The sequence below is a fragment of the Mustelus asterias genome, chromosome 24, assembly GCF_964213995.1.
Source record: "Mustelus asterias chromosome 24, sMusAst1.hap1.1, whole genome shotgun sequence".
NCBI classification, from domain to species: Eukaryota; Metazoa; Chordata; class Chondrichthyes; order Carcharhiniformes; family Triakidae; genus Mustelus; species Mustelus asterias.
The window spans coordinates 5,585,472-5,609,149 of NC_135824.1; the positions used below are offsets into that span (position 1 = coordinate 5,585,472).

The 23,678-nt window shown below is 50.1% G+C and overlaps 1 non-coding gene across 1 annotated transcript; it reads right to left on the bottom strand.

Moving 5' to 3' along the window:
- Positions 1–9,101: 9,101 nt before the first annotated feature.
- On the bottom strand, positions 9,102–9,172 carry trnag-gcc (transfer RNA glycine (anticodon GCC)). Its single transcript has one exon. It is a non-coding gene; the product is annotated as a tRNA-Gly (tRNA).
- Positions 9,173–23,678: the final 14,506 nt, after the last annotated feature.

The window sequence follows — 23,678 nt, forward strand, 5'->3', positions numbered from 1 at the left end:
ACTGGAATCCTCCCACAATCAGTCACTTTTTTGGAGAGTTGGGAGTTTTGCACCGGTACTGGGGGACGGGCCTAAACACGTGGTGACCCTGAATTCAGAGCACTTGGGCGTCGTCTCGAGATGGCGACCCAATCGCACAGTGCACTGGGGGGGACCCTCCGCCCTCACCCCCAACAATGGTATGTTCTCCCATTCCCTCCCTGACACGGATTGGGGCCCTGCCCTGCATCCCCCTGCCCGACATGTCCCCCAGCAGGATCCCTGACATGTTCCTCCATCAAGACTGTCTTCACGATCCATCCCTGCACAACCACCCTCACCTCTCCACACAGAATAGCCTCCCAGTCATGGCCCCCACTCAGGCCTCAGCCCCTCGGCACTGTCCTTGGCACACTGGCGGTACCCAACTGGCACTGCCAGTCTGTCTGGTGGCCGCTGCTGGGCACCGCCAGTGTGACAGGTGGGCAGTGCCAGGTAGGTACTTCCTGGCGGCCACTGCCTGATGGGCACCTCCAAGCTGACCATCTGGGGGCTTCAATGGCCTCTGAGCCCCACCCCCAGTGCGACCGTTGTGCCAGGTCTCTGCTAGTGGAGATCAATAGTGATCCTTGCCTTTATCATGCCGCGACCAAATTCCACGCACTGTGAGTTGAACGGGCTTTGCATGTTTAAATGCTACTTTCAATATGCTAATTGGCCTCACGCCCTTTCTGGGCACGACCATTAGAGAGGGGCTGGGAGGATCGCAAACCGTTTGGCGCCGGGAATGAAATGGATTTTTAGGCCTGCCACGATTCTCCCGGATCGCGATCTGCTCCAGGCACGGTGGGATCGGAGAATCACCCCCAGGGCTTTTCACTCTGGTTCCATGGGATGACTGTGTTAATTTTTTAGTGCAGCAGGCAGGGAGATTCCAGCGGTGCCCGATGCGCGGGATCCACACTGGGCATCCTGGCCCCACCAGCGTCTCCCAGCGCCGGATTTCCGGCGGCATCACATCCGTGCCAGAAATCGGTGGGGAGATGCATAAATTAGGGTAATTAGCACTACCATATATTTCAAATGTGATTAGCGTGCTCGGAACTGAAATCTCCGGGCCTGCTGGCATCCCTCCCGCCCCAGCCAGGAGTATTTCACTCCAGTGGGGTTTACAGCAGCTCCCCACTTTCGCGGGGCTAGCAGCTGGAGTGGAACATAGAAAACTACAGCACAAAACAGGCCCTTCGGCCCCACAAGTTGAAGGTGGGGTAATCGGGGCCCCCTAAGAGGGTCGGGCGGTGGTGCCTCCTGGGCATTGGCACCTTGTCAGTGCCAGCCTGGGCCCCCTGGCATGGCCCCAAGGGAAAGGTAACAATGCCCATTAGGAGGAGGAGCCTCAGGGCGGGGCCTGATGAGGCAGGGCCTGCTGGGGCAATTGGTGGGGGTGGGGATCCCGTTGCAAATCTGCATAGGGATCGAGAGGGGGTGGAGATCGAGGCTGCGGGGGAGGTGTGGTGGAGGCTGGGCCGATCATGGTCGGGGGGCTAGCGATCGGGCCGTGGGTGGGTAAAGGGCCGGCATTGCGGGGGTCGCAGGGCTGGCCAGCGATCGAGCTGGCCAGCAGTCAGGAGGCCGGCAGTGCGGGGCCACAGCGCATGTGTCGATCACGGCACTGACAGACCAGCACATGCGCAATGGCCCACTCAGCGCTGTGCTGCCGGCCTCTCCAGCAGGAATAGGCCCCGCTCCCTGGTTTCTGGAGTGAATCACGCTAGTGCTCTCCGCAGTGCAGAGCGTGGGAGATTCATTTTGAAACTCCCACTGAAAAAACTAACGTTATTTACTCCAGTTTTTACACAAATCCGACCCTTGGAATTTTTGGGGGAGAATTCCGGCCCGTGAAACTATCATCAATTGTTGTAAAAACCCATCTGGTTCACTAATGCCCTTTTAGGGAAGGAAATCTGCCGTCCTTACCCGGTCTGGCCTACATGTGACCCCAGAGCCACAGCAATGTGGCTGACTCTTAACTTTCTCTGAAATGGCCCCTCAAGCACAAGGGCGATTAGGGATGGGCAATAAATACTGGCCCAGCCAGCAATGCCCACATCCCCTGAAAGAATAAAGAAAATAAATTCTTGATTCCTCATGATGCAAAAACATTATTTATTAAAGTGACATCAGTGAGACAAACACAAAGCCACAACATGAATCCTGCCAACTTCTTATCAAATCCCTGTCTGGATTTGTACCTGACAGTGACAGACTCCGGAGGAAGCTGTGAGGAAATTATAAAGCAGCATTGCGGGTTTATTTAAATAGTTTTGGCTTCTTTCTACACATTACCGGTCATTAAATTAAATTCATAATATCCTGTTATAAAGGTCAATGATTCAGGAAGAAGAAACCAAGGGTTACCAAGGATAATGGCTGTAACCTCAGAACCACTGGAGCACATGGCAACTGTTCAGCGATTACACATCAAGGAATCTTAATTTACATGGAAAGTCAGTTTAACATTTCTCGTTGAGAGGAGGTTTTGGCAGCGTTGCTGATTGATTGAATTAACAATCTGGCCAACACGGTTACGACCCTAGGCAACTCGAAGCAAAACTCGACTGTAACTGTAAACTATTTGGCTCTGGGAATGTAAACCAGGCTTGGTTATGGCTCTGTTAGTAATTTTACTCTAATTGATGCCACACTGTAACAGATCTTGAGGTTCCAGCACACTCACTCACTTGAAAACAACTGTTATTGGCGGCCGTGCCTCCAGCTGCCTGAGCCTGAAACTCTAGAATGCGCACTCCGACCTCCCTCAGATCTGCCTTTACATCAGTCCCTTTGACCAAGATTTTGGTCACCTGTCTCCTGGGAGAGGTATAAAGGTCACTGCTCTGTCTGGGACCCCTCAGTCTGGGATCGTGTACTATACATGGTAGCTTCGTTGTAACAGTAAATAAAAGCCTTTATTTCCTTGAGCATCTCAAGCCTCGTGTGTGATAACGCGCATCAGTGAGAATCTTATAGTTACTTTAATGGCGGCACCGTGGCACAGTGGTTAGCACTGCTACCTCGCAGCGCCAGGGACCCGGGTTCAATCCCTGGCTTGGGTCACTGTCTGTGAAGAATTTGCATTGTTCCCCCTGTGTCTGTGTGGGTTTCCTCCCGATGCTCTGGTTTTCTCCCACAGTCCGAAAGACACATTGGTTAGGTGCATTGATCATAAGAACTAGGAGCAGGAGTAGGCCATCTGGCCCCTCGAGCCTGCTCCACCATTCAATAAGATCATGGCTGATCTTTTCGTGGACTCAGCTCCACTTACCCGCCCGCTCACCACAACCCTTAATTCCTTTACTGTTCAAAAATCGATAATTGGCCTTGCTAAATTCTCCCTCAGTGTACCCGAACAGGTGCCAGGGTGTGGCGACTGGGGGATTTCCACAGTAACTTCATTGCAGTGTTAATGTAAGCAGACTTGTGGCACTAATAAATAAATTTTAAGCTTTAAACTTTAGGCCTCTGGTTTGGGGGAGTGGATAATAAGTGAATGCTCCTGACTACCCAGAGGGAACCATGTTGGGAATTGTCCATAGCTGTGTCCAGTGGGGTGGGAGGGGGAGGCCATGATTGAGTTCAACTGTGACCTGGTTCCGCACCCATAATCAGATAATTTGCCAACTCTCGGTACCTTAGCGCTCCAATGAAGACATTGGAGTGAGCTGGGCTGAAGACAAGCTTCTGTCCGTAGGGAGAAGCTGGAGGGAGGAGAGAAAGCAGTTAGGAAAGGAAAGAAAAACATAAATGCAGGTTCATTTTTCTCTAGAATAGGGTTAGGGCGCTATGAGAAACTAGAGAAATTGTTCATTACTTAAGGCCCTCAATCAACAGCCTGGCCAAGTCCAAAACAGCCACTGAGCCAAGAAAGCTTTACACCAATGTAGAACTCACTTTGCTTGTGGATGTTTAAACGTCACTCAGATCCAACGGAGCTTTGTTCTGATGCACCATCAATAAAACCTTTCTCAACAACGACCTGTTGATGAAAGATCGCAGACCTGAAGCGTTAACTGTCTCCACAGATCCTGTCTGACCCACTGAGCCGTTCTAGCATTTCAGATTTCCAGCAGCATTTTGTAGTACTCATATAATGTCTGATTCATTGAAAACAATCCCAGTAATGGATATTCTCCTGTAATAGTCGGGGGGTTTTCGTTTGTACGCGTTGCTATTGAATATTTTCTTGACAGTTTTCCTGCTCCATGTTTTGCGGGGGTGAAATAAAAGGCCTGTGCTCTCCGATCTACAGTTTGAAGACTCCAATCAAGGCACCGACCTCCCACCCTTAAGCACATCTCAGACACCATAGAAAGCATTCTTTCTGGTTGTATCACAGCTTGGTATGGGGCTCCTGCTCTGCCCAAGATCGCTAGGAACCACAAAAGTTCATGAATGGAGCCCAATCCATCGCGCAAACCAGCCTCCCATCCATTGACTCTGTCTACACTTCCCACTGCCTCAGAAAAGCAGCCAGCATAATCAAGGACCCCACGCACCCCGGACATTCTCTCTTCCACCTTCTTCCGTCGGGAAAAAGAAACAAAAGTCTGAGGTCGCGTACCGACCGACTCAAGAACAGCTTCTTCCCTGCTGCCACCAGACTTTTGAATGGACTTACCTCGCATTAAGTTGATCTTTCTCTACACCCGAGCTATGACTGTAACACTACATTCTGCACTCTCTCGTTTCCTTCTCTATGAACGGTATGCTTTGTCTGTATAGCGCGCAAGAAACAATACTTTTCACCGTATGCTGATACATGTGACAATAATAAATCAAATCAAAATGGGGTTATGGGGATAAGGCGGGGAGTGATCCTAGGTAGAGTGTTCTTTTGCAGGGTTGGTGCAGACTTAATGGGTGCAAGAAACAATACTTTTCACTGGATGTTAATACATGTGACAATAATAAATCAAAATCAAAGAAGAAGAGCACTCTGGGGGAGGATGACCTCACTGGGCCTGGAGGTCTGGAGTGCTTATACTTCAATGCAAGGAGCGTAGCAGGTAAGACAGACGAACTTAGGGCCTTAATGCTCACGAGGAATATGGATGTGGTTGCAGTGACAGAGATTTGGTTGAAAGAGGGACAGGACTGGCAGCTGAATATTCCGGGGTGCAAGTGTTTTCGACGAGACAGAGGAGGGGCCAAAAGAGGTGGGGGAGTAGCAGTACTGGTTGGAGAGCATATTACAGCGGTGCAGAGGGAGGACAATTCAGAGGGGTCGTGTAACGAGTCACTCTGGGTGGAGCTTAGAAACAGGAAGGGTGCAGTCACTATGTTGGGGGTATACTACAGGCCCCCCAACAGCCCAAGGGAAATGGAAGAACGGATATGTCAGGAGAGACTGGATAGGTGCAGGAAAAATAGGGTTGTTGTCGTGGGAGACTTCAATTTCCCTGGTATAGACTGGAAATCACTGAGAGCTGGGACTCTGAATGGGGAGGAATTTGTAAAATGCGTAAAGGAGGGTTCTTTGGAACAATATGTAGATAGCCCGACTAGAGAGGGGGCTATACTGGACCTAGTACTGGGGAATGAGCCCGGTCAGGTCTTCAAAGTTTCGGTAGGGGAACATGTGGCAAATAGTGACCACAATTCTGTTAGCTTTAGGATAGTGATGGAAAAGGATGAGTGGTGTCCCAAGGGTAAGGTGTTGGATTGGGGGAAGGCTAACTTTAGTGGGATTAGGCAGAAATTGGCAGCTCTTGATTGGGAGAGGCTGTTTGAGGGTAAATCCACATCTGGCATGTGGGAGTCTTTTAAGGAACAGTTGTTAGGGCTGCAGGACAGGCATGTGCCTGTAAAAAAGGATAGGAAGGGTAGGATTCGAGAACCGTGGATAACCAGGGAAATTGAGGGACTGGTCAAAAAGAAAAGAGAGGCGTACGTTAGGTCCAGGCAGCTAAAAACGGAGGGAGCTCTGGAGGAGTACAAAGAAAGTAGGAAAGAACTCAAATGGGGAATTAGAAGGGCAAAAAGGGGTCACAAAGTGTCCTTGGCAGACAGGATTAAGGAGAATCCCAAGGCATTTTATTCATACGTTAGGAACAAAAGGGTTGCCAGGGAAAAAATTGGACCTCTCAGGGACAAAAGTGGGGAATTATGCTTGGAGCCCAAAGAAGTAGGGGAGATCCTAAATGAATACTTTGCGTTGGTATTCACAAAGGAGAGGGATGTGTTGACTGGGAGTGTCTCGGAGGGGAGTGTTGAACCGTTGGAGAAAATCTCCATTACAAGGGAGGAAGTGTTAGGTTTGTTAGAGAATATAAAGAATGACAAATCCCCAGGGCCTGATGGAATCTATCCAAGGCTGCTCAGGGAGACGAGAGATGAAATCGCTGGGCCTCTGACGCAAATCTTTGTCTCGTCACTTGGACACAGGTGAGGTCCCAGAGGATTGGAGAATAGCTAATGTGGTCCCGTTATTTAAGAAGGGTAGGAAGGATAACCCGGGTAATTATAGGCCGGTGAGCTTGACGTCCGTGGTGGGGAAGTTGTTGGAGAAGATTCTTAGAGATAGGATGTATGCGCATTTAGAAAGGAATAAACTCATTAACGATAGTCAGCATGGTTTTGTGAGAGGGAGGTCATGCCTCACTAACCTGGTGGAGTTTTTTTAAGACGTGACTAGAACGGTTGACGAGGGAAGGGCCGTGGATGTCGTCTATATGGACTTTAGTAAAGCATTTGACAAAATCCCTCATGGTAGCCTGGTGCAAAAGGTTGGATCTCATGGGATAAAGGGGGAGGTGGCTAGATGGGTGGAGAACTGGCTTGGTTACAGAAGACAGAGGGTGGTAGTGGAAGGGTCCTTTTCCGGCTGGAGGCCTGTGACTAGTGGTGTTCCGCAGGGCTCTGTATTGGGACCTCTGCTGTTTGTGATTTATATAAATGATCTGGCAGGACTTGCAGATAGTGAGGAGCATTGTCAGAAGCTACAGAAAGATATAGATAGGCTGGAAATTTGGGCAAAGAAATGGCAGATGGAGTTCAATCCTGATAAATGCGAAGTGATGCATTTTGGTAGAAATAATGTAGGGAGGAGCTATACGATAAATGGCAGAACCATAAAGGGTGTAGATACGCAGAGGGACCTGGGTGTGCAAGTCCACAGATCCTTGAAGGTGACGTCACAGGTGGAGAAGGTGGTGAAGAAGGCATATGGCATGCTTGCCTTTATAGGACGGGGCATAGAGTATAAAAGTTGGGGTCTGATGTTGCAGATGTATAGAACATTGGTTCGGCCGCATTTGGAATACTGCGTCCAGTTCTGGTCGCCACACTACCAGAAGGACGTGGAGGCTTTGGAGAGAGTACAGAGGAGGTTTACCAGGATGTTGCCTGGTATGGAGGGGCTTAGTTATGAGGAGAGATTGGGTAAACGGGGGTTGTTTTCCCTGGAAAGACGGAGGATGAGGGGAGACTTAATAGAGGTGTGTAAAATTATGAAAGGCATAGATAGAGTGAACGGTGGGAAGCTTTTTCCCGGGTCGGTGGTGACGTTCACCGAGGCGTCATAGGTTCAAGGTGAAGGGGGGGGAGGTTTAACACAGATATCAGAAGGACATATTTTACACAGAGGGTGGTGGGGGCCTGGAATGCGCTGCCAGGCAAGGTGGTGGAGGCGGACACACTGGGAACGTTTAAGACTTATCTAGATAGCCACATGAATGGAGTGGGAATGGAGGGATACAAAAGAATGGTCTAGTTTGGACCAGGGAGCGGCACGGGCTTGGAGGGCCGAAGGGCCTGTTCCTGTGCTGTATTGTTCTTTGTTCTTTGTTCAAATCAAAATCAAAATCAAAATTAAACAAATATCAAACACCGGTGTCCAGTTCAGACGTCACCCTGCCCACTGATATACATTAGCCTCAGTGTTAAAATTCTCATCCTTGTTATCAAATCCCTCCATATTCTTGCTTCTCTCTGTAGTAGGACAGTCTGGCACACATAGGGTTAATGTGGGACTGAGAATTGTTCTGCCCACACAGTGATGTAAGAGAGCACATGACCCATGCCGAGGGGTCAGTGTGGAGACAGCTCCTAAACTGTACCCTTTATTGTACATTTGCAAACACTTCGACGAGTCAATGAAGACTTGCAGCTAACCCGCTAACGATTACAGAGACTTCATCAAACCTACCGCGATATAACACAACAGTCCTTGGGGCGAATTTTCCTGCTCCACCCGCCGTGGCAATCGGAGCGAGCGAGGGGTGGACCATGGAAAGGTCCGTTGACCGAGGGTGGGATTTTCCGGTTTCAGGGCAAGCATGGCCGAAAAATTCCGTCCCTTATCTTTGTAACCTCCAGTCCTACAACTCTCTGGGATATTTGCGCCCATGCAATTTTGACTTCTTGTACATCCCTGGGTTTAATCTTTTTGACGGTCGTGCCTCCACTGAGGTCCTGTGCTCCGGAGTTCGCTCTCTAAATGGTGGCTGGATATCTCAGAGTATGAGGCAGAATGTCACTAGCTGCATGGGTTCCATCCCCATCCCAGCAGTGAGAGTTCATGGAGGCTTGCCTTACCCTATGCTAGATATAGAATGGCACCTATCAGGCTATATAAGCATTTACCTCTCCCCAACAGACAAAGATCCCTCACTGACAATGGATAATTATTTCGACATGACTTGGGTCATTGTCTGTGTAGAGTTTGTACATTCTCCCCATATCGGCATGGGTTTCCTCCAGGTACTCCAGTTTTCCCCACAGTCCAAAGAGCATAGAATCATAGAATCCGTACAGTGCAGAAGGAGGCCATTTGGCCCATCAAGTCTGCACCGACCAGTCTCTGTCCCCATAACCCGACTTATTTACCCTGCTAATACCCTGACACTAAGGGGCAATTTAGGATGGCCAATCCACCTAACCTGCACATCTTCGGAGTATGGGAGGAAACCGGAGCACCTAGAGGAAACCCATGCAGACACGGGGAGAACGTGCAGACTCCACACAGACAGTCACCCGAGGTCGGAATCGAACCCGGGTCCCTGGCGCTATGAGGCAGCAGTGCTAACCACTGTGCCACCGTGCCACCCCCAAAAAAGGGACTTTGTACTGGCCGTGAATCAAACCCGGGCCTCTGGCGTGGCAGGCGAGAATTCTACCACTGAACCACCAATGCACACAATGTGCAGGTTAGGTAGATTGGCCATGTTACATTCCTCCTTTGTGTGTCAAGATGTATAGGTTGGGGGGATTAGTCGGGTAAGTATGTGGGGTTATGGGGATAGGACCTGGGAAAGATGCTCTGTTGGAGAGTCAGTGCAGATTCGATGGGCCAAATGGCCTCCTTTTGCACTGTAGGGATCCTATGATTCTTTCACAACCTCCAGATATCACAAAGTGCTTTGCAATGCCTTTTGAAGTATAGTCAATGTCGTAACGTAGAAAACACGGCCGCTGGTCTGTAGCCAGAAACATGTCACAAGTAGCAATGTGATAAATGGCCAGACAATCTGTTGGTTGAGGGATAAACATTGGCCGGGGCACCAGAGAGCGCTCTGCTCTGCTGCTTTGCTTCAAAAGGGGTGGCACAGTGGTTGGCACTGCTGCCTCACAGCGCCAGGGAGCTGGTTTCAATTCTGGCCTTGGGTCACAGTCTGTGTGGAGTCTGCACGTTCTCCCCGTGTCTGCGTGGGTTTCCTCCGGGTCTCCGGCTTCTTCCCACAGCCCAAAGGTGTGCAGGCTAGGTTGATTGGCTATGCTAAATTGCCTCTTAGTGTCAGGGGGATTAGCGGGGTAAATATATGGAGTTATGGGGATAGGGCCTGGGTGGGATTGTGGTCGGTGCAGACTCAATGGGCCTGCACTGTAGGGATTCAGTGATATGAAATTTCATGGGATCTTTAATGTTGACCTGAGGGGGTTTCGGTTCTGAACCGTGGCACTTCCGACAGTGCAGCCCTCCCTCAGTTCTGCACTGGTACCATTGGCCCAGATTACCCGCACCGGTGTCTTGATCTGGAGACCAGAACAGAGAGCACGACCTCCCGACTCAGAGGCACAAGGGAAAGAAATGAAAGGAGTCGTCCCTTTAGCTTTGCGTCAGCAAACCAGTGGGGCCACAGCCAACGCAACGCCTGAGAAACAGGGAACTCTGGAGAAAGAGGCCTCCATGGCTGGGCCTCAATTAGAAAAGTTCCAGGAGCTGGGAAAATGATCTCCTTCAGTGAGCAATAAGGACAAGCTGATAAGGAAGCGGTTAATCTCTCATTAGTGAGTGTTCCATTGGCAAGGCTGCAAAGCCATGTGATATTTGGCCAACAAACACTTGACAGTTGTTATGCTAGCCGGGGAACAAAGTGTAGGTACTCATGGTCAATATTTTCACAGGCAGAGAGATCCTCCCACCCACTGAACAAACACAGTGGGAGCAGAGTTACTCAGGCTAATTACATACCATCCATTACATTTGTTACACCTGTTATTTTATATTTCTTAACAGTTGGACAGCGAGGGAGCCACAGCTCGAACTGCACCCCTTTACGTTCTCCCAGAAACACTGTAATAAACTCCCCCCCTCCCCTTTCCCTGTGACCTCCAGTATTCTCTGTGTCATTGGCATCTCACTGTTGGTTGTGTAAATAGCAACTCTTTCATTGTTGACAGAGCTAATGTTGACATTTTGTCGCAAACTGCAAAGTCAATATGATAAAATTAATCGCTGATTAAATTCTCGGCTCATTCTCACAGCACAGTGAACAGCCACAGCACCTGTTAAGCTCCTCGCTGTTTGTATTAGCGCTTTAGTGAGATGCTCTGGAAATTTCAGAACACGGAATGAAACCTCATTCACATTTTTACTCAGATTCATTCTCCCACTGCCCACCCCTCCCCCCTCAGCCCCCCTCCCACTCCCAACTCACCTCATGATCTCTTCGCTTTACATAGAAACATAGAAGATAGGAGCAGGAGGAGGCCATTCGGCCCTTCGAGGCTGCTCCGCCATTCATCACCATCATGGCTGATCATCCAACTCAATAGCTTAATCCTGCTTTCTCCCCATAACCTTTGATCCCATTCGCCCCAAGTGCTATATCCAGCCGCCTCTTCAATACATCCAATGTTTTGGCATCAACTACTTCCTGTGGTAATGAACTCCACAGCTCACCACTCTCTGGGTGAAGAAATGTCTCCTCACCTCCATCCTAAATGGTCAACCCTGATTCCTCAGACTGTGACCCCTGGTTCTGGACACCCCCAACATTGGGTGGGGGTGCATCCTCCCTGCATCTACCCTGTCTAGCCCTGCTAGAATTTTGTAAGTCTCTATGAGATCCCCCCCTCATTCATCTAAACTCCAGCGAAAACAATCCTAACCCAGTCAATCTCTCCTCATACATCAGTCCCGCCATCCCCGGAATCAGCCTGGTAAACCTTCACTGCACTCCCTCGAGAGAAAGAACATCCTTCCTCAGAAAAGGAGACCCAAACTGCACACAATATTTAAAGTTAAAGTTAAAATTTATTTATTAGTCACAAGTTGGCTTAGATTAACACTGCAATGAAGTTACTGTGAAAATCCCCTAGGTGTGGCCTCCCAAAGGCCCTGTATAAGTGCGGCAACACACCCCTGCTTTGTTTATTGTCCTGAAAGCAAAAGGTGACCCTCCCCAGGAGATGGTTCCATCAGACCCTGTTGTCCTCCGCCAAGTCAAGCTGCTTTGATATAGCGCCTGCATTAAAAAGCGGTAGCATGGTGGCACAGTGGTGAGCATTGCTGCCTCACAGCACCAGGGACCTGGGTTTGATTCCCGGCTTGGGTCTCTGTTGGTGCAGAGTCTGCACGTTCTCCTTGTGCCTGCGTGGGTTTTCTCCAGGTGCTCCAGTTTCCTCCCACAGTCCGAAAGACGCACTGGTTAGATGCATTGGCCGTGTTAAATCCTCCCTCAGTGTACCCAAACAGGCGCCGGAGTGTGGCGACTAGGGGATTTTCACAGTAACTTCATTGCAGTGTTAATGTAAGCCTACTTGTGGCACTAATAAATAAACTTTAAAAAAACTTTGTAGGAAAACCTTCCAAGACTAATCGGAAAAGGAAGGTCAACATGGGCATTGAGCCTTTGTAGGAAGAGTTGGGCGTCAAACTGAGAACTTCATTAAAAAGAGGTTTGGAGAGAGATTGAAAGGAAGTCAATATATTTAAGAAAAGGGAGACGGTTGAAAGAGTTAGTGACATTGTACATGGTATTCACAGCGCAGGAACAGGCCATTTGGTTCATCGTGGGCCGAAGACTTAATTCTGCTCCTATATCTTATGAACTTATCAGATCCATCTCGCGGTTTTATGAGTTTTATGTTTTATATGAGCCCCCTCTCACCCCTCCCTTCTGCTACACGTTTGTGTAAATGCATTGATTCTATATAGAATCATAGAATCCCTACAGTGCAGAAAGAGACTATTCTTCCCCCAAAAGGGGAGACATCTTCTCTGTATCTACCCGAACGAAACTCCTTTCATCATTTTAAAGACCCTCTCTCGGGTCCGAGCTCAACCTTCTCTCTCCTTGAAAAAAAGCCCCAACCTATCCTGTCGGACAGTCAATATATTCGGGCAGGGAATGAAACAGGTGGAGGCGGTTTGGGGGAGGAAGGCTGTGAGGGTGGGACAAAGCTGGGTAAGGCTGACATTGATCAACTATCATCGTGTTAAATGGTGGGGTAGGCCTGAAGGGCTGAATGGCCTATTCCTGCTTCGATGTGCCACCGTGCCACCCAGTCCTTAATCTCAATTGGAATAAAATAGAATTCCTATCGTACAGAAGGAGGCCATTCGGCCCATCGAGTCTATACTGACCACAGTCCCACCCAGGCCCTATTCCCGTAACCCCACATATTTACCCTGCCAATCCCCCAACACTAGGGTCAATTTAGCACGGCCAATCAACCTAACCCGCACATCTTTGGAGTGTGGGAGGAAACCGGAGCACCCGGAGGAAACCCACGCAGACACGGGGAGAACGTGCTGACTCGCACAGACAGTGACCCAAGCCGGGAATCGAACCTGGGTCTCTGGCACTGTGAGGCAGCAGTGCTAACCGCTGTGCCACCCATACTTGCATGTTGACAGTTAATCTCAAATGTTTTAATATGGCTAAATCTGGAAATGATGGCGTTCGCTGTGGCAAGGCGGGTAACGCATTTCCCTCGGAGTCAGACTGTTGGGGGCTCCGGACTGGCTCCAGAGACTTGGAGCACAACAATGTCAGCTGAATCTGCAGTGTAATACCGAGGGAGTGCTGCACTGCTGGCCATGCTTCTCTTTCAGATGAGATGTTAAGCTGAGGTTCTCACCGCCCTCTCAGTTGGACGTAAACGATTTTCCACAGGGATATCAGTTACACATTACAAAAGCAAATATAGGAGCGTGACTGAGTTCAGCTCAGTCTCCGGAGTTGTAGCCCCTTCCCAGAAAAACAACCTCACAAGCTGAACCCATTGGATCGCAACATCTTGTAGAGTAAACAGGAGACGTGAGAAGTTTGTGGTGAGGTGTAAGGTTGAGAATCACATGACACAAAGGAAAAGATAGGCTTTGTGTTGTCAGCGTTAGCATGTCCCTGATTGTACCCAAGATGACCTTCTGTAAAACGCACAATGGCCTTATCTTTTTCCCTTTGAGGATATCAGTATACTTGAGAGTTTAAAGAAGCCTTTTGTACTTAGCAAATATTGTAGATAGCCAGAGTCCTGAGTTGTAGCCGCACCTGTGTTAGTAACTGTTAATATAAATCTCATCGGGGAAAGAGGTGACTCTGTGAAGGCTGGTGGGGACGGGTGGGGGGAGAGAGAAGCCCGTCACCCATAAAGTGCACAGTACACCTCCTCGGATCTGGATTGCCAACTCTGACTGGACGGATTCGTAGAGATTTCATTGCACGACCCCTCATATCTCAGAGCCCCGCCCTTGCAGTCCTGCCATTGGTCACTCCACTTGTCCATTCTCGAGTTGTTCACCCTTGCCACGCAAATGGGAAAGTGACTTTATCGTCCAGTCGGATTATCCTTGACTGAACATCAGCCTGCCCCACCTACAATAACTTTGTAACTAACAAACAGGACGGTGGCACAGTGGTTAGCACTGCTGCCTCCCAGGGACCTGGGTTCAAATCCTGACTTGGGTCACTCTCTGTGCGCAGTCTGCACATTCTCCCCGTGTCTGCGTGGGTTTCCTCCAGGTGCTCTGGTTTCCTCCCACAGTCTGAAAGACGTGCTGGTTAGGGTGCATTGACCCGAACAGGTGCCAGAGTGTGGCGACTAGGGGAATTTCACAGTAACTTCATTGCAGTGTTAATGTAAGCCTTACTTGTGACTAATAAATAAACTTTAACTTAGGCCAGACTACCTTTCCTTTTGCTCTTTGTCCACACCAGGATAATTTGATTTGATTTATTGTCACATGTATTAACATACAGTGAAAAGTATTGTTTCTTGCGCGCTATACAGACAAAGCATACTGTTCATAGAGGAGGAAATGAGAGGGTGCAGAATGTCGTGTTACAGTCATAGCTAGGTGAGAAAGATCAACTTAATACAAGGTGGGTCCATTCAAAAGTCTGATGGCAGCAGGGAAGAAGTTGTTCTTGAGTCGGTTGGTACATGACCTCAGGCTTTTGTATCTTTTTCCTGGTGGAAGAGAGAATGTCCGGGGTGTGTGGGGTCCTTGATTATGCTGGCTGCTTTGCTGAGGCAGTAGGAAGTGTAGACGGAGTCAATGGATGGGAGGCTGGTTTGCCTGATGGACTGGGCTTGTACCTGTTGAAGAAATGAAGCTTTCACACACGATTGTCCAGGTTCTGAATGTCTGTTACGCAGCAGCTTGACAAAGGCTCACCCTCTGACTGTTTCCTTGGCGCCTCGACTGTGCTGTTTGAACCTGTTGCCGTTCAGATTTCGAAAGGGCGCTTGTTCACCTTCATACCTGATTCATGTGAAAACCACTAATGCTCCTTGGAGAGGGTGCCGAGGTTTAACAGATACCAAGCAGGAGGGAATAGTGAATCCCTGCCGCATAGAAAGAGGCTATTTGGTTCATCGAATCTGCACCGACTCACCAACAGAGCATCTTACCCAAGCCAACCACTCCAACCCTCCATTCCATAAGCCTACCTATTCACCTTGGCCAATCCACCTAATCAACACATCTTGGGGCACTAAGGGGCAATTTAGCACGGCCAATCCCCCTAACCGGGAGGAACACCCGGAGGAAACCCAGGCAGACATGGGGAGAACGTGCAAACTCCACACAGTCAACCGAGGTCGGAATCGAACCCGGGTCCCTGGCACTGTGAGGCAGCAGTGCTAACCACTGTGCCACTGTGCTGCAGATAATGTGGAGAGACTGGTGATCTCCTTAGAGCAGAGAAGATTAAAGGGAGCTTTCACAGAAGTGTTCAAACTCATGAGGGGCTTTAATAAAGCACATAGGAGAGTAACTGATTCCTCTGCCAAGTGGGTCAGTAACCAGGGGCTACAGATTGAAGATAGTTGGTAATAGAACTAAAGGGAGAATGTTCTGCACACAGAGGGTTGTTAAAGATCTGGAGTACACATGCTAAAAGGAAGCAGATTCCACTGGAAGTTCCAAAAGGCAATAAGACAAGTACTTAAAGTGGGTTAATTTGAAGGGTTTTTAGGGAAATGGAGGGAGATGGAGTTTCTCAGTGTTTATCAGAGATACTTTTAGCTTCATGTTCGGTTTCTGCACAAAAATAGTCCTTGTTTAAAACAAGAATGATTTATGCGAAATAAAGGTTTATTTAAAACATTTTTCAGGCTTCTCGGATGACATGGAGATGGATTGCACTATCTTCACTGCCAGAGCATTCTCGGTATTGGATTTAAAAAGAATTGTGGAGCAAAACACAAGGCTTGAGTCATTGAATTTACCTCCAATAAAATTAACAGCGCGTCAGAAAAAGAATCTGTTCATATTTGCTCTCAGGATTTTAAACGTTAATAATTAAAATCTCATTTTCAAATTCCTCTGCGGTCTCACCCCTCCCTATCTTTGTAACCTCCTCCAGACCTACAATCCTGAGATCTCTGCGCTCCTCCGATTCTGGCTAGTCTCAACTATTCCCAATTTTAACCACGCCATCACTGGCGGCCGTACCAGCAGCGTAAAGGGTTAATGTGACGTGTGCAAATAATCGACCCACATCATCAGCGATGTAATATCACACCAGAGTCTGAGAGATGATTCTGTTCAATGTCTTGTCCTTGACTCACCTGACGAAGGAGCAGCGCTCCGAAAGCTCGGGCTACCAAATAAACCCGTTGGACTTTAACCTGGTGTTTGAGAGACTTCTAACTGTGTTTACCCCAGTCCAACGCCGGCAACTCCACATCATGTCCTTATACATAGTTATAAAAATGTTTAATAAAAAGATAACACCAAGCCTTGCTTCCATCTCTATCCGTCCTAACCAAAGACCCACAGCAATGTGAATTCCCTCCCTCCCTCAAGCCACTGTCAAACCTTCCACCTGAACAAAACCTCTTGCTGGCCCCTTCTTAGCTGTCAAATATTGTGCCTGAACCTCCGTGGAGTGGCAGCGTGCACCTTGTGATCTTTAGAATCCTGTCTCGACAGACCTTACGCCCCACGCCAGGCTGGACCCCTGTAGTGTAGGGGATGGAGGGAGTCAGCTGCAGAAACAGAGGCCCACCCCCCCCCCCGCCCTTTATACAGCAGCAGCTCTGTCAATCAGGTGGGTTTAAATACCCGGAGAGTAGGAAGGAAGTGGGGTGGGTGTTCGGGTCGTGCAATGGGAGATAGCCCCTGTGAGAGTTCAGGGGAGTCTGGTGGGGGCTTGGTGTGGGTCTGTACAACAACTGTGGGGGTGGCATGGTGGCACAGTGGTTGGCACTGCGGCCTCACAGAGCCAGGGACCCGGGTTCAATTCTGGCCTCGGGTCACTGTCTGTGTGGAGTTTGCACATTCTCCCCATGTCTGCGTGGGTTTCCTCCGGGTGCTCCGGTTTCCTCCCACAGTCCAAAGATGTGCGGGTTAGGTTGATTGGCTGTGCTGAATTGACCCTAGTGTTAGGGGGACCAGCAGGGTAAATGGGGTTGCGGGAATAGGGCCTGGGTGGGATTGTGGTCGGTACAGACTCGATGGGCTGAATGGTCTCCTTCTGCACTGTAGGGATTCTATGATTCTATCCAGGAGCGAGAGTTTTTAATTCTTCCAACTTTTTCTGGGTAACTATTGGTGGAAGATGGTTCCCAGGACTGGGCAATCACCCACCAGATGTTTGCAATTCCTGAGCAACTTACATGGAAACATCTGGGGGTGGGTTCCCCAGCACATCTTTGGGATATATCCCACCCCATCTGTGGTGAACCATCGTTGGTTCACCACTGGGGTTTGTTACCATGTTACTGTTGGGCTAGGGTGTTATTACTGTGGGGGTTGTACTATGTTGTTGGGTTAGGGTGTTTACCTGTTATGAGAGTTATCGTGGCACATTCCAGTGGGGTCCCGCCTCCGGTGGCAGGGTATAAGACCCCCTGCTCCGGCAGGACCCCTTCAGTCTGAACTGGTGTATTCGTGTTAGTAGTTTCATTGTTACTGTATTAAAGCCTTCAATACTAAAGCCTTGATTCCATGTGCTCATTGACGCGCATCAATTTAATACAGTAAACAGAGAGTATGGAACAGATCCTAAAACCGGATCGTCTGACACTGGACCCACGTGCGGTCGGTGCAGCTAACACATTCGACCATTGGTGGAAGTGCTTTGAGGACTACCTGGCAGTCTCGGTAGCTATCACTACGGACAGTGATAGACTCCAGGTCCTCCACGCGAGGGTAAGCAACACGATTTACCTAGCCATTCGTGCAGCTCCCACTTACCAGGGTGCCGTCGAGCTCCTAAAGAGTAGGTACATTACGCCACCCAACGAGATACATGCTCGTTACCTCCTCGCTACACGACGTCGGCAGTCGGGCGAAACCATAGAGGATTATGCCAATGAGCTCCTGCAGCTTGCCAGGGGTTGCGACTGTAAGGACGTCTCCGCCGAGCAGTATATGTACGACCTTGCCCGAGACGCGTTCGTAGCAGGGGTAGGGTCCTCGTACATCAGGCTTAAATTACTAGAAAAGGGGAAACTCAACTTGACCCAGGCAATGGGGATGGCCGTGAGGTTGGAGGCGGCGTCGAAGAGCTTGGCGCTGTACCCCGAGGACCACGTGCAGTCAACGTGGTTGGAGCAAGCTCTGCTCCCTCCTCGCCCCGCGAACCCGCGCTCCCAGATCGATTCGACGACGGCGGCAGCTCCAGGTGGCCAGCGATGCTATTTTTGCGGTGGGGCCAAGCATCCACGGCAACAGTGTCCGGCAAGAACGGCAATCTGCAGCCAGTGCGGTAAAAAAGGCCACTACGGCAAAGTCTGCAGGTCCAAACCTAAAAACGGCAGTGCAGCTTGTAACCCTCCAGAACGGAGACCATCTCTTTCGGTGTCGCAGTACCCACGAGGTCCGACCACGTGCGATCTCAGGACGGCGCCATCGTGGCAAACAGAGGAGGAGGAAGACCACCAGGAGTCGCTGCGCTTGGCGCCCTCGCCCACATGCGATTCATGGGGGCGGCCATCATGGTCCACGACGACTAGGAGCGACCAGCAGGGGTCCTCAGCATCCACATCGGCAGCATGCGGCAGCGACCAGCAGGGGTCCTCAGCATCCACATCGGCAGCATGCAGTGACGCCCAGGGGCCAACGGTGGCGTCGATCTCTCTGGATCAGACCAGGCATTACAGACTGGAACATTCTATGATGGAGGTAAAGGTTAGTGGCAGAACTGTGAATTGTCTGTTTGACAGTGGGAGCACCGAAAGTTTCATACACCCTGAAACTGCTAAAAGGTGTGGACTCCGGGTTCTCCCTGCCAAACAGACAATTTCCATGGCATCACAGTCCCGGTCTGTACCGATCCAAGGACGATGTATGGTAACTCTTGAGGTACAGGGCACAGTTTACGAGCAATACAGGCTCCTTGTGCTACCTCACCTTTGCGCGCCAATTCTCCTCGGACTAAACTTTATGGTCCACATGAAGAGTGTGATCCTACAGTACGGTGGGCCACTCCCTTCACTGGCAGTAGGGAACCAGCCGCAGCCTCCAAATTGCCCAAAGCGCCCCGCGTGCAATCTATCCACCCTGAAGATCACGACACCATCCCTTTTTAAAAATCTGGTACCTGGCTGCAAGCCCATCGCTACTAAAAGTAGGCGTTACAGCGCTGAGGACCGGATCTTTATTAGATCTGAGGTTCAGCGGCTCCTCAAGGAAGGGATCATACAGGCCAGTGCTAGTCCGTGGAGAGCGCAGGTCGTGGTAGTCAAAAGCGGGAACAAACCTCGGATGGTCATCGACTATAGTCAGACCATTAATAGATACACGCAGCTGGATGCGTATCCTCTCCCGCGCATTTCTGATATGGTCAATCAGATTGCGCAGTACCGAGTGTTTTCTACCATAGACCTTAAGTCCGCCTACCATCAACTCCCCATCCGCCCAGAGGACCGACAATATACGGCCTTTGAGGCGGATGGTCGTCTATACCAATTCCTCAGGGTTCCATTTGGTGTCACCAATGGGGTCTCGGTCTTCCAGCGTGCTATGGACCGAATGGTGGACCAGAACGGGTTGCGGGCTACCTTCCCGTACCTGGATAACGTCACCATCTGCGGCCATGACCAGCAGGACCACGACACGAATCTCCAACACTTTCTGCGCACTGCACCTCGCCTGAATCTGACCTATAACAGGGAGAAGTGCGTATTCCGTACGCGTAAGTTAGCCATCCTCGGATACGTGGTGGAAAACGGGGTCATTGGCCCTGATCCAGACCGTATGCGCCCACTCACTGAACTTCCCTTGCCCGCTAGCACGAAAGCACTGAGGAGATGCCTCGGGTTCTTTTCGTATTATGCACAGTGGGTCCCCAACTACGCGGACAAAGCTCGTCCGCTCATTAAGTCCACGACCTTCCCACTTACGCCGGAGGCCCAATTGGCCTTCAAGGTTTTGAAAAGCGACATCTCGAAAGCCACGATGCACGCGGTGGATGAATCCATCCCTTTCCAGGTGGAGAGTGATGCATCTGACTTCGCCCTAGCCGCCACACTAAACCAGGCAGGCAGGCCCGTCGCGTTTTTTTCCCGCACCCTTCAAGGCCCAGAGATTCGGCACTCAGCGGTGGAAAAGGAGGCTCAGGCCATTGTGGAGGCAGTCAGACACTGGCGCCATTACCTGGCAGGTAAGCGGTTCACCCTGATCACGGATCAACGATCCGTGGCGTTTATGTTCAGTAACACGCAGAGGGGCAAGATCAAGAACGATAAGATCTTGCGGTGGAGAATTGAGCTCTCCACCTATAATTACGATATTATGTATCGTCCAGGGAAGCTCAATGAGCCCTCGGATGCCCTCTCGCGCGGAACATGCGCCATCATGCAGGAGGACCGCTTGAAGGCTCTCCACAATGATCTGTGTCATCCTGGAGTCACCAGACTCTACCACTTCATCAAAGCCCGCAACCTGCCCTACTCGGTGGAGGATGTCAGGTCAGTAACTAGAAGCTGTCGGATTTGCGCAGAATGCAAACCACACTTTTATCGACCAGACCGGGCACATTTGGTCAAGGCCACTCGCCCTTTTGAGAGGCTGAGTGTGGATTTTAAGGGCCCCCTTCCCTCAACGGACCGGAATGTCTATTTTCTCAATATAATAGACGAATATTCCCGGTTTCCGTTTGTTTTCCCCTGTGCGGACACGTCAACTGCCACCGTCATCAAGGTTTTCAGTGAACTTTTTACCCTGTTCGGGTACCCCTGCTACATTCATAGCGACAGGGGCTCGTCGTTCATGAGCAACGACTTGAGGCAATTCCTGCTCTCATTCGGGATTGCCTCTAGTAGAACCACGAGCTACAACCCTAGGGGTAACGGACAGGTGGAAAGGGAGAATGCTACAGTCTGGAAGGCTGTCCTACTGGCACTGAAATCCAGGGGCCTTCCAGTCTCCCGTTGGCAGGAGGTCCTTCCAAATGCGCTCCATGCTATCCGCTCCCTCCTGTGTACGGCAACCAATGCTACTCCCCACGAGAGGATGTTCTCATTCCCTCGGAAGTCGTCCTCGGGGACCTCATTGCCAGCCTGGTTGACGTACCCAGGACCCGTCCTTCTGCGGCGCCATGTGAGGGCTCGCAAGTCCGACCCCTTGGTCGAACCGGTCCAACTCCTCCACGCCAACCCTCAGTATGCCTATGTGGCATATCCTGACGGGCGAGAGGATACTGTCTCCATTAGAGACCTGGTGCCCGCAGGAGACGTAGCAACCCCTGTCGCTCCTATTCCCCCAGTCACAAATCCACTACTCCTCATTACTTCCCCAGACGTGGCGCGGTCAGCACCGGGACCAGTGCATAACACTTTTACTCCCATGTACAGCTTGCCTGAGACTCGGAGATCGGCGCCACCATCATCATCACCACCACCACTACCACCAAACGTTCCAGGATCCCCTGCACCATCGCCTCACTAGGGCCGGCCGGCCCGGGAGTCCTTGAGGGGACAGCCAGACGTTACTTTGAGAGAGCCACCACAAGCACCTGCTCCGTTTTCGCAACCGGTGTTGAAGAGATCGGCACCTGCTCCGGTTTCGCAACCGGTGTTGAGGAGATCGCAGCGTCGGTGCGGTCCTCCAGACCGTCTGGACTTGTGAATCCTGTGATTTTTTTTTGTTATTGTCTGTTTTCGTCCACCCCGCCACCTTTTGTTCCTAAAGGAGGGGTGAATGTGGTGAACCATCGTTGGTTCACCACTGGGGTTTGTTACCATGTTACTGTTGGGCTAGGGTGTTATTACTGTGGGGGTTGTACTATGTTGTTGGGTTAGGGTGTTTACCTGTTATAAGTGTTACCATGGCACATTCCAGTGGGGTCCCGCCTCCGGTGGCAGGGTATAAGACCCCCTGCTCCGGCAGGACCCCTTCAGTCTGAACTGGTGTATTCGTGTTAGTAGTTTCATTGTTACTGTATTAAAGCCTTCAATACTAAAGCCTTGATTCCATGTGCTCATTGACGCGCATCACCATCCCCTTTCCGAAGTTCCAGACCCATTGTTTCATAAGCACTCCTGGGTAGCACTTGGGAACTATATTTAAGGTGCTATATAAACACAGTTGTGCAAGTTTGCAGCTGTAAAGTGAGCAGAGAATAAGGCTAAGTTACATAGAGGCTAGAATCAGGAGGAGGCCATTCAGCCCTTCCAGACTGCTCCACCATTCATTTTGATCATGGCTGATCATTGAATTCAATATCCTGACCCCATCTCTCCCCCCACCCCCATATCCCTTGATCATAAAACAGAAAATGCTGGAAAATCTCAGCAGATCTGCCAGCATCTGTGGGGAGAGAGTAGAGCCAGCATTTCGAGTCTGGATGACCCTTCGTCGGAGCTGTTTCAGATTCTAGCATCTGCAGTATTTTGCTTTTATCCCTTGATCATAAAGTTTCCTCCTAAAGTTGAACGGCCCAGGGCCACGCCAGAGTCTTTGAGGAATTCCATCGTTAACCTGCCTGGGCCCAGCGGTGCTGACCCCGGATGAAGCTTGCCTTTCAGCCTGTGCACCACTCCCAGGGGGGCAGGGTAGAAACTCCCTTTGCCGCGTTGAGTTGTGTCTGTTGGAATCGATCAGAACCTTCTCAAGTTGCACCAGCCAGAGTTTGTTTCTTGTTCTACTCTGGTTGATAACATGTGGCCTGTGTGTGTGTGTGTGTATGTGTGAAAGCAGAGTAACTCCGAACATCTGGGAGTACTTGTCAACACTAGCCACACCTTACCCAGAGCTGGTGTTTGCCCGGCGTTGAACAACAGCACCCCCCAGTGACGGCACGGGGAATTTATAACATCGTTCAGAAACTTCAAACTTTAATAACATGAAGCAGCTTAATACAGCTCAAACCTCCAGGCCACAGCGTAACTGAGACATCGTTCAGATTTACCACCAAACCACTTTTCCTCCCACTTTCAACACTTACAATACCTTTTGAATTATGCTTTAAATCATTTCCTGATTATGGACAATCCAAAGTTATTAAAAAGTCACACAGACTTACACACCCCAGCATTTACATCTGCCACCAGAGGAGCCAAACAAACTATACAGGGGTGAATGATATCTCAGGGACATTTTAAAATGCGTTTGATCAGTTTGCAATGTTTGTACTCTCAGTTACAGTTACCGGTACAGAAGGAGGCCATTCGGCCCATTGAGCCTGCACTGACAACAATCCCACCCAGGTCCTATCCCCGTAACCCCACATACTTACCCTGCTAACCCCCCCACCCCCGCTCCTTACACTACGGAACAATTTAGCATGGCCAATCCACCTAACATCTTTGGACTGTGGGAGGAAACCGGAGCACCAGGAGCAACCCCACGCAGACACGGGGAGAACGTACAAACTCCACACAGACAGTGACCCGAGGCTGGAATTGAACCCGGGTCCCTGGCGCTGTGAGGCAGCAGCGCTAACCACTGCGCCACCCTTTCCCAGCAACACACTAAAACTTATATCTCATTACTCTGCGGGATCTTGCTATGTAAATTG